This window comes from Excalfactoria chinensis, chromosome 20 (genome assembly GCF_039878825.1).
Source record: "Excalfactoria chinensis isolate bCotChi1 chromosome 20, bCotChi1.hap2, whole genome shotgun sequence".
NCBI classification, from domain to species: domain Eukaryota; kingdom Metazoa; phylum Chordata; class Aves; order Galliformes; family Phasianidae; genus Excalfactoria; species Excalfactoria chinensis.
In genome coordinates this window covers 3,871,702-3,881,655 of record NC_092844.1, presented here as the reverse complement: position 1 = coordinate 3,881,655, position 9,954 = coordinate 3,871,702, and positions in this window count along the sequence as shown.

Genomic DNA, 9,954 nt, shown 5'->3' with positions numbered 1-9,954 from the left:
CACTTTCCTCCTTCTGCAGGGCTCGCTCCATCCTTCCCCCAGATGTTTCCATCCCCCCGTGGCATGAGGAACGCACAGAGTGAGCACAGATGTTGGTGTTCTGCAGCCAGCTCTGGCCTGGGGCGTGCAGAACACTGGGCAGGGAGTGCTTTTGGAGCTGCGTACTAAAATCAACCCTCCCCATCACAGGGGGCACCAAGCAGCACCTTTCCTCCATCCCACCCCACTCCATTCCCCATGGGTCTGATCCACGTAGCCCCACTGGCCCTGTGCTGAGACCTCCAGAATGCAGATCCTACTGCTGGCACTTCATTTTGCAGGTGCATTACTGGCTCCTAACACACTCCCAGCATGAAAGCACAAGGGGAACGATTGTCCGAGTATTTACCAAAGTTTAGGTCCGATAAGCCCTGTTGATTTTACAAGTGCTCCTCGCAGTCCCGGGAATGGCTTTATGGCTGGAGCAAGCAGGTGGAATATTTTGCAGTGGAGAGGAAGGAGGGGAGAGGCACCCACCGAGCCCACCATTATCCGCTTGTTTGCTGATCGTTTCTTTGCCATTTAACCCCTTGCTGAGCACCCCAGGGGGGACTGGAGAGCTTTCCAACACCTCCGCCTGGCTCAATGCAGGGTAGGAAAATCCTTATCAAATCACTGCCCGGGCCTTGCATGGGGCCATTGGGCATCACTCCACCCAGGGGTGTGACACCCCAGAGGAGAGCCCTGGGTGTTTGCAGACAGCTCGTTTTCTGAGCTCTCATCGCCTTATAAAGTGCTTCCCCACACAGTTCCAACAGCATTGCCTGCAGAGTGCTACCAGGACGGATGACTGCTGGAAAGCTGTAGATTTTCAAGCAGTCAAGGTTTGTTCTGCTACCAGCTTCACATGACCCTTCCGACAGCCCTCATAATTGCACTCAGTCCTTCTCTATCCCTTCTCACTGCAGCTCTTTGCACACTGGCTTTATTTTAAAGGTGGAGGAAAATGAGCATTGGTATGCTGAGGGCTGAACAAACTGAACCAAGCAGGATGAAACTAAACTAAACCAAACCAAACCAAACCAAACTGAACCCAACCCAACCAAATCCAACCCAGCCCAACCCAACTAAACCAAAAACAACTGGACCAAACCAAACCAAACCCAACCCAACCCAACCAAACCCAGTGCAACCCAACCCAACCCAACTAAAAAACAACTGGACCAAACCAAACCAAACCAAACCAGCATATCTCAAATTAGGGACAACATAAATCAAAGCAGCAAAACTACTGGGCAAGCCATTGCAGCACCTGGGCAACATAAAGCTGTGCAAGCACCTTCCATGCTGGAGCACAAGATGCACAGAGACCTGAAATGAGGAGAAAGCGCCAATCTTCATTTCCCCTCATTGCACCAAGTCAATGAGTCTTGGAGATGCCATGGACCAGAGTGACGATGGGAGCTTGTTTTTTTTTCCATATAGAATTAGAAAAGGGCTTTGGCATCCTCAGGAAATGAGAATATCTTTGCTCTTAGTGCTCAGATGTTAGAGCAGAGGAAGGCATTTGAAGTCAGACAAAATAAATAATTCAGTTTCTACATTAACACACCAGCTTCCTCTCCGCTGGCTCTGCCATTTGTCTGCGGTGCTGGAAAGCAGCCCTTCTTTCAGATGGCATCTAAGTATTTTCCTAAGTGCCTTTAGATTCAACAAAGCACTTAAGACCACGTTTTAAGCTGCACAACTGTTTAAGTGCTTTCTTGAACCGGGGCCGTCATACATCCCTGCCTCTCCGATAAGCATCCATGCAACATGCAATGTGTGAGCATAGTGTGCACAGCCCAGGCAGCACACAAACCTGTGTGCATGCGCGTATGCACCCGTGCTTTTGCATGCATTCACATGCTGATGCCTATCTGCCTCTTGCAACAAATAGAGGCATCCAAGCAAAGTGCCCTCTTGCAGAATAAAGCTGATAATTACTGCGAACATCCCTGTGCCGGGAGGCCCCGTGCTTTTGATGGGAGATGACAGCGCCCGGCTGCCCACGTGCTGCTCCCTGCTTGCAGCCTGCTGATACCCCAGGTCCCGGCAGAGCGGGTCACTGAGTAATTAGAGATATTGCTAATGGGTTGGAAACTTGCTGCAGCTTGCCCTGTGCTGTCACGGTGGCTCTGGGCTAGGAGGGACCTCAGCTGTTGCCCTGCTTCCTATCCTTACCCTGCCGAGCAGGTCTGCGGGGTAAAAGCTGCAAACAGCAACCCGGGTGCTATTAGTCGTGGCAGTAATTAACTCCTGCAGGAGGCAAGCTCTGCAATACGTGCTGCTGGGCAGGGATGAAGGAGTGTGGCTCATCTGCTGGAGCCTGCTCGTGCAAGACCCCCCAGTGGTGCTGCATGGGGAAATACCACACTCAGGTTTCGGGTGGGTTTGCTATAGGGTGTGCTGAACAAAGCACAGGGCTGGCTGACAAGGTGGGTTTGTCCTCTGGCTCAAGTGGCAGGAGTGGTGACATTGGAGAGGTGCAGAAGTGGTTGCAGGGATGTGGGGATGGAAGTGGGAATGGATGCAGCGATGGATGTGAGGATGGATGCGGGGACGTGGGGATGGATGAGGGGTTGGGTGTGGGGACAGATGCAGGGCTGGATGTGGGTCTCTGCCCCAGCCCATCCCCTGCCCATGGGAAGCCTCAGCCTCACCCAGTGCCAGGCGTCTGTGCAGCCTCAGGGTGAGCTGGGCGCCGGGTTAATGAGTGATGCATGTAGCAGGGAGGGAAAGGAAGGAATGGGGCTGCTGAGGTGAGCATGGGAAGCTCTCACACGCCTTGTATGGGTTGGCTCTTATCAGCCAGCATTGCCTAACCCTGTGCTTAGCAGTGTGGGAGAAGAGGGAGGGAAATCCCCCAGCACCACTGCTCTAACACTGCTGATTCTTATGACGTGGTCAGCAGGCACGGTGGTGATAGTTGGGCTGTTTGATCTCCATGGTCTTCTCCCACCTTAATGATTCAGATTCTATCATGACCGCCAGTGAGCTGAAAGCCAGGCCATGCGCCACCAGCACACTTCTCTCTGTGTCTTCCCTTCCCCTCTTGTACCTTCTCTAGATGGAAGGACACCCAGGCCATGCCAGGAGATGTCTGGCAATGAAAACCTCCGACTTATCCTTGTGCTTTGAGCTGTTCAGGTGCAGCGTTTCCATTCAACCACATTGATGGCCCCAGTGTGAATCAGCTGTGAAAGAACAGGATCGCCCTGTCTGCAGAGCACACAGCCTCTTGGGGTTGAGTCAACAGCAATCTGATGGACAAGACACGGCTGCTGCTTTGTGCCCCATAGGGCACTCCTAGGGCTGCTGCCAATGAGGACACTTCAATGGGTTTTGGGCAAAGTTCAGGCTCCGGGCACCTTGGAAAATGCATGTGGCTCATCAGGACCTGCCTCTGAATGCAAGGCAGGAGGATGGAGTCATAGAGGTGAGATGTCTTGGAGGCATCCACCCAAGGGCTGGCTGCTCTGCCCTGTGTGCAGAGACATAGGGTGGTGCTCATTCATTGCAGCAGGCGTGCCAGCAAGCAGGCTGGAGCGTAGGAGGAAGGTAGTGGGGCATGGGGCTGTGGGGCAGCCGTGGGTGCTGCTCTGCTTTGCTTTGCTCTGCTTTGCTCTGCTTTGCATCCTTCGCATTGCTTTGCTCTGCTGCTGCACGCAAGAGGGATCCAAAGTGTTGGGATCCTTTCTGCAGCGTTTAATGAGAGGGAAACAGGAGCACAGAGCAAAGCCCTCAGTTCACTCTTGCTGAAACCCAGATTAACTCTGTGACCGTGCAGGCTCACGTCTCAAACACCCCACACCACACAGGAATGCAATGGTTAATTACAGCTGCCCTGCAGCGTTCCTCCTTAGGCTTCAGAGTGAACAACCCCAGTGCACTGCTGAGCTGGGAGCAGCTCTGCGATGGGGAAGTGATGGGAGCAGAGCAGAGTGGCAGCAGGCAGCCCCACGCCGTGCTTTCCGTGTCGGGGAGTTCATGGGTGCAGCACAGGGTTCACACCACAGCCCTGCCTCATGCTGGCTCTGCCCCGTTTCCCTCTGCACCGTTGTTACACCGTGTTTACACTTTGCAATGCAGAATAACACAGTTTGATACGGATCTGGTTTGGGGGGAAAAAAAAAAGAGAGAAAAAGAAAGCAAAGCCCAAAGTCTGCAGCTGGAAAAATACTGCAAGCCCCCGCGGTGGCCAAGATCAACAGCAAGGACGGGCTGCTGCTGCTCTCTAAGGGGATCCATCAGATGGGGTTGGCCAATCCAATTCGAACTGGTGTTCTGCTGGGGGTCCTGGTATCCAGCCCCACCAACCCCGTTGTGAGCTGGGGGCTCTCCTGGGGGTTTCTCGGGGCAGTGGTGTTTGAGATTGTTCCTGGCTGTCACTTTGCCTTAAGCCCTAAAGACGTTGTGGGGATGGAGTGAGGGCTCACCCTGCCTTCGCCCCTGCCCTGTCTCTGCCAATTGTCTCCAGGCCTCTCGGCTCTGCCCACCTTTCCACTTCAGCTCTTTTTCAATCTCCACCGCCTGATTGGCATGACACGGTTTGCAAGTATTGCCAAAGTTAATTCATCACATGTCTGTCCCTGGGAGTGAGCATTTCTCAGCGCAATTACTCCCCAAAGACTCATCCCATGCACAGACCAGGGGCTGAACACCACAGTTTAATATCCTCATTAAATGACGATGAATAACTGCCCCCCATCAGTGCCATCCTGGAGGCAGCCTCTTAGAATCTCGGGGTACAGAGGCAGAGCTTTGGGATCTCATCCCAGCATTTATGGGATTGCACCAGAGTCCCCTTCCCCACCCCCCCCCCCGGTTGCTGCTCCCATGTCCCCTCCTGGGACTGTGGCAGGGGACAATGTCTCTGAAGGAGACAATGGGGCAGCCTGACCACCCTCACACTGTGGGTGTTGCTTGCATACACCAAGCACTGCCCTTGGCAGCTCCATTCAGAGCTGGGGAGGGCTTTTAGTGGGGGCAGAAGGGGGGGGGGGAGCTTCCCCAGGGATGGTTCAGATTGAAGCTGTGCAGAGAAAAGCACAGCCAAAGCCGCTGCAGGCTTTGCAACATGGCAGAGATACAATGCCAAGCTTGTGCCAAGAAGATGCAATGCACTCAGGGTTGCAACTCCCAATGCCTGTGCCTTTGGGAGGGGGCACACATACCCCAGCCAGGCTGGTGTCAGCAGCAATTAGCAACTCACACTCAGCTTGAACAGAGATCAACATTCACAAGTGCCCGGCGGTGCCAGACAGGGAGGAGGGGAGCATGCAGGATAATGTCTTCCGATGGCCCTGCTTTGCCAGGTGACATTGGCAACCTGGTGGGAAGGATGCACAGCTCAAGCACCCTCCTGCCTCCCCGTTGGTGCTTTGAGGTTATGGATTGGGGAGGCCCCACGTGTTGGTGCTGTGCTCTGTGCAAAGTCATGCTTTGCTCTGTGCAAAGCTGCAGCACTTCAGAGGGGTCGTGTTGAGCTGGGTGGTCCCATCATGTAGGATGGGACTGAAGTGAGCACGCCACAAGGCAGCAGCACCCATTGCAAGGCAGCAATGCCAGTGCACGGTTCAGAGCAGCCCTGTGGCCTTGCACCTCAAGCTGGGGGTATCCTATAGTGCAGCTGAGCAGGGAGGTGGGGAGCTGAGGATGGGTTTGCATGCAGGTGTTGCTCGTCTCTGCAGCTCTTTCAGTGCTTTTTTAGCTGGAAAATACTTGGTGTGCTGCCACATGGGTGTTTTTGCATAGGGCTGGGGCTGAGTGACAGGCTGGATTTGCATCGTGGCTGAGGGGATACACTGGGGACCAGAAAACTTTGACCCAAAATGGGGCTGTGGGTCTATGGTGAGAAGCTTGATGCTAACGGCAGTGAAAGGAGCTTGCTCACAACATCCATATTTTGCTTGGAGCCCACAGCACTTTCCCACCAGCGCTAACAACCTCAGTTGCTACACAGTGCTGGTTTTTGGAGCTGCATCTCCCATCTCTCTCGGGCTCATTATCCTCATTTCAGCATGGAAGAAATGAGCGAGGGGGAGATGCTGCCCTTCGGCTCAGCTCCAAGCTCAGCACATCGCAGCATTCCAAAGGTCCCACAGCCTTGCAGGGCTCATTCCACGGCCCCATCACCTCCCCCTGCCCCCCTAGGGCAGCTCCGAGCTGCTGAGGTTCCAACTGCTGCCCACAGGGAGAGCAAAGCCCGCGGTCTCCTGCAGCAAGCAGCTCGCGCGTAGAGATTGCTTGCGGATTAGCAAAGGTCAGGGATTACTGCTCCAGCCCTTCCCAGCCCTTCCTCCCCTGCAGGTTGGGGAGGATTTTGTTGGTTTAGGCTGAGCCCGAGAGCGCATGGAAAAATCCCACCCAGCGTTTGGGGAGCCACGGGAGCAGGATTCCTACAGCAGATGTCAGCTCTCCAGCAAAGGGAAAACACCCCCCCCCTCCCCTACCACCACCCTTCAGCCTCCGCAGCAGGTTGGGAGATTCATGGGATCCCTATGGGCAAACAGCTCCTTATCAGCAGCTCCGTGTTCTCCCGGTCCCTGGCACAGCGTGGCAGCTCTCAGCACAGCCCTGCTCCTCCTCTCCCCGCCGTTCCCCTTTTCATCTCCCCGTCTCCCACCCTCCCATTTCCATTTTGCCCTGACAACTTTTATTTCCTTTCATTTCCCCCCCCCCTTTATTTTTTTCACCTCCTTGCAGAACGTGGGAGGGATGAACGCTGCAGATAATTAATAACCCAGAGCTGCTCTGCTCTGCCTTCCCGGGAGCTCTCCTTCCACCTCTGCAAGCTCTCCCTCGCTCCCAGCCGCGCGCTGTCTCTTCCCGTCACTGATAAATTGCAGCTGGCAGCTCCTCGGCTTATTTTGTGTGTGCTTGTGGGTTTGAGCTGGGGACAGGGGATGCTTATCAGCTCTCCGGAGGTGGCTGCTATTACGGCTTATCAGCCAGCCCCCATTTGCAGGAGCAGCTCCTGCACGTGGGTCGATGCAGGGTGGAACGGCGGAGCTTTATTGCTCCCCCAAAACCTTCATCCCAGTGCCTTGCTCAGGGCAGGTTTGAGGGGATGGGGTTGTGCTCAAGGTGGGTTTGTGCCCCAAAGCCCCCCCTGGGAGCTCCACACATCAGGAGGAGGATTTGTAGCTTGCAATTACGCTCCATTAAGGAGCGCTAATGGGGTTGGATTTGGTTGGAGCCAGGCGGGCAGCAGGGTCAGGGCGGAACAATATCCTGTTGACATTGCTCCCAAGGAGCACTTCACTGAAATGGGCCTTGCTGGGACTTCTTCTGGGTGTTAAACCCCAGATTGGGGCATGGCCTCTTCCTTCTTCCCCGTTAGGAGTGGGGTGAGGCACCTTACTTGGGGTAGGCAGGGGAGGGGCTGTGCTGGAGTGGGGAGGCGGCGGCAGGGCCTGGTTAACCTGCCTCATTAGTGGCCGTATGACATCATTATCTCACATTAGCAACACTCTTCCAAAGGTAATTGGGAAGCCTCTGGAATGGCCCCGTGACCTTTAATTAATGCAGTGGGGCTTTTTCCTTGTGCAATCCCTCCCTCCGCCTCCAGCAGCTGCTTCTTGTTAAGATGCCTGAGTGGGGCAGCCCTGCTCCCACGCTGGGTTCTCTAAGCCATGGCCTCGTGCAGAGGTGGGCGAGCTGTGGGCAGCCCCCTCAGTGCAGTCACAGCCACAGACCCCCCCCTCCCCAACATCCCATGGGGCAGAGCCGGGTTGCAATGCCACGCTCCTGCAGCCGGGGATCAGAGCAACCAGGTCCTATCAGGGATGGAGCGTGCTCCTCCCAACCCTTTCATCTCCTTCCAGCTGTAATTCTGCTGTCTGCTCCTGCTTTGCAGTTGTTATTGTCTCTTTGGTTCGGTCTCAGCTGCTAAATCAATGGGTAGAGATGAGTCAGACAGGTAGCACAGATTTCCATTAGCGCCATGTGTCTGTGCTGGCATTGCTATTACTGGGGTTATTGCAGCAGCTCCAGCCCTGCATGGCACTGTGCTGTGCTCTTTATGGGGTGGCCACCATCCCAACATGCAGAGCCATTGCATCCAGGGGTGCCTTAAGTTCTGCTCAAGGAACCACGAGGACTTTTGCAGCATGCAAAGGTCCTCAGTCATTTAGAACACCCAGCCCAAGCCCAACTGGTATGCAAATCCAAGTGCAAGCTGCACATCCACCCCCCCTTGCAAGGGAAAGGGGGGAAGAAGAAATATTTTACTTTCATGAAGAATTGGAGGAAAAAAAGAATGTGTGCTTGAAATAGGATTCCCAGATGTGAGCAGGGAGACAGGAAGATGGGAGAGCTCTCTGCTATGGAAGGGCTGTGCTGGAAACAATAACATTTCCTCCAAAGACAATGGTCTGATAGAGGGAGGTGGGTTTGTTTGCCCTGCTGGGAGGCAGATGGGTTCTCATTTCTGATGGTGCCACCAGAACCAGGATGTGAGCAGTGTTGGAGCATCACAGCTCCTGCTGCCTCCCGCTTCCTGCTCTCTGCATGGCCCAGGGGTGCTCAGCCAGGAGCATGGCAGCTGGTGGCAATGGTGGCACTGGGGTTATTGGTAGCACTGGGATGACCACGTACTCTGTGTTAGTGACATTTGAATTGTCCAGGCTTTGGGGATCAGTACAGTCCAAGCACCTCATTGCAGTTCTCCAGTTCTCTCCAAGTACTGATGTTTGTCCCTAACCTGCTCAACTCCATCCCAACCCTACAGCATCCCAACACAACCCCGTCCCAACACAACCCCATCCCAATCCAACCTCATCCCAATGCAACTCTATCCCCATTCAACCCCGTCCCAACACAACCCCATCCCAATCCAACCTCATCCCAATGCAACTCTATCCCCATCCAACTCTATCCCAACACAACCCCATCCCAATCCAACCTCATCTCAGTGCAACTCTATCCCCATCCAACCCCGTCCCAACACAACCCCATCCCAATCCAACCTCATCCCAACGCAACTCTATCCCCATCCAACCCCATCCCAGCACAATTCTATCCCAACCCAACCCTATCAAAACCCAACAGTATTACAGCCCAAGCCCATCTCAACCCAATCCCATCCCATCGTAACCCAACACCGTCCCAAACCAATCCCATTCCAACACAGTCCCATCCCAATCCAACCCCATCACAACCCAACAGTATTGCAACGCAACCCCATTCCAACCCAACAACATCCTAATCCAATAACATCCCAACCCAAGAAGTCTCCAACCCAACCTCCTGTCACATTGCCGGCCCTATTTAGAGTTGGCATAACCTTGTGCACCAGGAGGTGAAAAATCTATGGGAAGAGCTGACTTTCTGGCTGGAAGTGACACCTAGTGGAAATGGCAGGGAAATGGTTTCCGCAGGTGAAGCACCGATCCTGCTGGCAGTGAGATCTGGATGTCTATGAGCTGAAGCTTCAACCCAGCAAACTCATGGGGACATGAAAAGGAAAAAGAGAGCAGGACTTTGGCTGCTAGGGAAGGGCTTGGAGGCATCTCAGAGCACGCTGCAGAGTGGTGGCTGTTGGGTGACACCTGTCACCTGGTGGTGGATGCTGGTCCCCAGTCATTGCTACCACAAACCACACTGTGTGTGACTGCATCACACCGCAGCAATGCAGCTTTACACCATAACCCCGTGGTGGCCCCATAGCCTTCTGTAGCTCCACGTGGGTGCAGCTGACATCCCCTTTTTGGCACAGGGACCCATCCTGACAGCACGGAGCTGTGTCCCAGGGCTGCTGCTCACCGAGAGCAGCCAACGCTTGCAAGGAAACCTGAAACCCAGCAAGACTTGGATGAGCAACCCGAAACTCAGGCCAGGATGTGAGGCTTTGGGAGAGCTTGGCGGGGTGTCAGCCAGGCTCAGGCTGGGTTTCTCAGCAGCCAAGGCACTGACCTTTGAGTGAGCCCACTG